The 3,726-nt window shown below is 57.0% G+C and overlaps 1 pseudogene; it reads left to right on the top strand.

Moving 5' to 3' along the window:
* The first annotated feature begins 630 nt into the window (after positions 1–630).
* On the top strand, positions 631–2,138 carry LOC127360798 (uncharacterized; annotated as a pseudogene).
* The last annotated feature ends 1,588 nt before the right edge of the window (positions 2,139–3,726 follow it).

The following is a 3,726-nucleotide window of genomic DNA, read 5'->3' as shown; positions in this document are numbered from 1 at the left end:
CCACGCCTTCACCTCCAGTGCAGCGCAAATCGTTCGCTCAAGCTGCTTGAAGGAGCCCGGAGCCGGCTGGCACAGAAAATCTCCCGCCCCGACCGCAGTCCCGCCGCTGCCCCAGACCGCCGCGGCCTCGGTCCCCCAGGCGAGGAAGAAAAGGAGAGCGGCCTGACAGCCTTCCTCTCCCCCGGGTGGAGCATCCTGCCGTTCCCCGTTACGCAGGCCCACCGTTTTGGCTTGTTCGTGTGCGTCCCACGCCGCCGCTGCCCACTCCAGAGCCGGTCCGCGAGAGGAGAGACATCGCCTCGGAGGTTTGCGCTGTTGCGCCCCGAGCAAAATGTCAACAAGCACACACATACACACGTGTCCCCAAACATGTGAAAATAAAAATAAATCTGTCACAGCCAGGCCACGAGCCGAGGGTGCAGATAACAAAAAAAGCCAAAATGAACAAAAATATCCCGTCTATAAGCAGTGTGGCCACCGAGCCCTCTGCAGCTCGCCCCCCGGGATGGGCATCACCATTCCCGGGGAGCAGAGCGACGGGCACCGCGGGGGGTGGTTTTCCCGCTCTACCGCAGGAGGGCGCCACAGCACCGCTGTCGGGACCTCCTGTGGTAGCGCAGAGGCTGCAATATGCGTCTCCGCTTTCTGGTTTTCGTGGATCTGAAAGACGCGTATTTTCACATTCCCATTTACCCCCCTCACAGGCAATATCTCCGATTCGCCTTTCTGGGGGTGTGCTACGAATACCGTGTTCTCCCATTCGGCCTGTCTCTCAGCCCGAGGGTTTTCATACGGTGTACAGAGGCCGCTGTCGCCCCGCTCAGACGCCGGGGCATACGGCTGGCCACGTATTTGGACGACTGGCTCCTGTTGGCGCAGTCAGAACAGGAGGCCAGGGTTCACACGCACATTGTCACGAGACACCTAATAGATCTGGGTTTCGTGATAAATACGGAGAAGAGCCAACTCTCTCCGACGCAGGAGATATCCTTTCTGGGGTTATCCCTGCGCTCCGTGCCATTCACAGCTCGCCTCTCGGAGGAGAGAGTGAAAACTTTCAGGGCTTGCCTCGCTCTTTTCCGGCGACACAGGTCCGTCCAGTTCAGACTGTGTCTTCGGCTGCTGGGTCTGATGGCTTCAGCCATCCTCGTGACCCGCCTCGGCCGCCTTCACATGCGGGAATTTCAGCGCTGGGTCGCTTCACTCAGGCTGGATCCCGTGCGTCATGGCGCACGGTGGATAACGGTCACGGCGGATTGCATGGCGGCCCTGCGCCACTGGCGGGCCCCGTCTTTCCTGACTCAGGGGGTGTCCATGGGCACTGTCTCGTCCAGAAAAGTGGTCACCACAGACGCCAGCCTATCCGGCTGGGGGTGGCATTTACGAGGGCAGGTCTGTGAGGGGACGGTGGAGCCAGGCTCTTCAACGTCTTCACATAAACTTTCTCGAGCTCTCGGCTGTGTTTCTGTCCCTGAAACACTTCCTCCCGTTCCTCTCGGGCTGCCACGTCCTGGTGAGGACGGACAACACAACGACAGTAGCGTATATAAACCGTCAAGGGGGTTTGCGCTCTCGTGTGTTGCACACTCTGGCACGCAAACTGATCCTCTGGAGCAGTGTACACTTTCTCTCCCTGAGAGCGACTCACGTACCGGGGACCCTGAACATAGGTGCCGACCTGCTGTCCAGGGGCGCGCCGATGTACGGGGAATGGATGCTGCACCCGCAGGTCATGGAGCAGATATGGGCGCGCTTCAGCCGCGCCCGGATAGATCTGTTCGCGTCCAGAGAAAACGCTCAGTGCGAGCTGTTCTTCTCTCTGCGCACTCTGGACGCTCCCCTTGGCGTAGACGCACTAGCACACGCTTGGCCGCACGAGCTGCTCTACGCGTTTCCCCCACTGGCCCTGATACCCCCCACTCTCGCCAGAGTGAGGGGGCACAATCACAGGCTGATCCTGATAGCTCCACACTGGCCAGCGCTGCACTGGCTGGCGGAGATATATCAGATGCTGTGCGCCCAGCCTTGGTAACTGCCGGTGCGCAGGGATTTGCTCTCGCAGGGAGGGGGGGACGGTGTTCCACCCGCACCCGGAGCGACTGCAACTGTTCGCCTGGCCCGTGAGTGGCTCAATTTGACCACTGCTGGGCTCTCTCAGAGTGTGGTTAACACTTTACAAAACGCCAGGGCTCCCTCCACTAGGTCTCTGTACGACTCTAAGTGGGGGGTGTTTGAGCGGTGGTGTCTCGAACGGAGCCATATCCCTTTTCAGTGTTCTGTGCCAACGATACTGTCGTTTTTACAGGACTTGATTGATAAAGGAAAAGCCTTTTCCACGGTTAAGGTTTATCTGGCAGCTATAGCGGCTTGCCATATAGGATTCAGGGACAAAACAGCGGGCCAACACCCTTTGGTGTGCCGGTTTATGAGGGGCGCGCGCAGGCTTCTCCCTGTCTCTAGACCACTGATGCCTCCGTGGGATTTAGCGGTGGTTCTGGAGGGGCTTAAAGGCCCCCCATTTGAGCCATTGCTGGGAGCGAGTCTCAAACACCTATCCCTTAAGACAGTGCTGTTACTGGCTCTCGCCTCTGCAAAGCGAGTGAGTGATATCCATGCGCTCTCTGTGAGCCCTGCGTGCGCTCAGTTCGCCCCGGGGAATACACGTATGGTTCTGAGGCCCAACCCGGTCTTTGTACCTAAGGTGGTGGGGTCATGTTCCCCGATTGAGCTCGCAGCGTTCACCACTTCTCCCGGTGAGCAGCGAGCGCACATGCTGTGTCTGGTTCGAGCTGTGCGCTCTTATATGGACAGGACACAGAGCATCAGGAGGAGCGATCAACTCTTCGTCTCCTGGGCTGAACCCCGAAAGGGACAGCCGGTGACAAAGCAGCGCCTCGCCCACTGGGTGGTGGAGGCTATAGCTTTGGCGTATACGAGCAGGGGTCTGCAGCCGCCGGCGGGTTTGCGTGCACACTCTACCCGCGGGATGGCTGCATCCTGGGCTTTATTTAGGGGAGTGTCTGTTCAGGACATTTGTTCAGCAGCGAGTTGGTCCTCGCCTCTGACTTTTGTTCGGTTCTACATGCTTGACGTGTCAGGGCCGTGCGTGGCTAGCGCGGTCCTGGAGTCTTAACTGGAACCCATGGACCCTCCCCCTGGCCGGTACTTGTTCGATAAGCTGTCTTGCAATACGGGAGCTACCATATCCCATAGCGAGACACCGAGTGAATATTATGAAGAAGAACGTTTGGTTATCTAACATAACCGCAGTTCTAACATAACCGCAGTTCTTCTTCAATATGAGCGAGGTGTCTCGCCAGACAACCCTTCTTGCTGGGCGGTGAGAAGAGGTTTGCTTATTGAATTGCGCGAGTGTTATCTGCGCACACTATATATAGTAGGTGGGACTGCTGGGTGCGGTGCGGATGAACACCTTCACGGCCAATCAAGATTGGCGGATTGAGATAAATGCTTCTATCAGGGCTGCAGGAGGCTGCATCCCATAGCGAGACACCTCGCTCATATTATTCTAAGAACTGCGGTTATGTTAGATAACCAAACGTTTTAATAATCGTGATTTCAATTTTGACCCAAATAATCGTGATTATGATTTTTTCCATAATCGAGCAGCCCTAGTTGTAGCTGTATATTTCTACACAGAGATCCTGTAACATAAGCGTAAAGAACGACCGCCATCACGCCGCCTTCGCTCTTTCACACTGAACC

Source organism: Dicentrarchus labrax, unplaced genomic scaffold (assembly GCF_905237075.1).
Source record: "Dicentrarchus labrax unplaced genomic scaffold, dlabrax2021, whole genome shotgun sequence".
In the NCBI taxonomy this organism is placed as follows: domain Eukaryota; kingdom Metazoa; phylum Chordata; class Actinopteri; family Moronidae; genus Dicentrarchus; species Dicentrarchus labrax.
The sequence above is the reverse complement of the archived record's forward strand: the minus strand, read 5'-3'. Positions and strand labels throughout refer to the sequence as shown.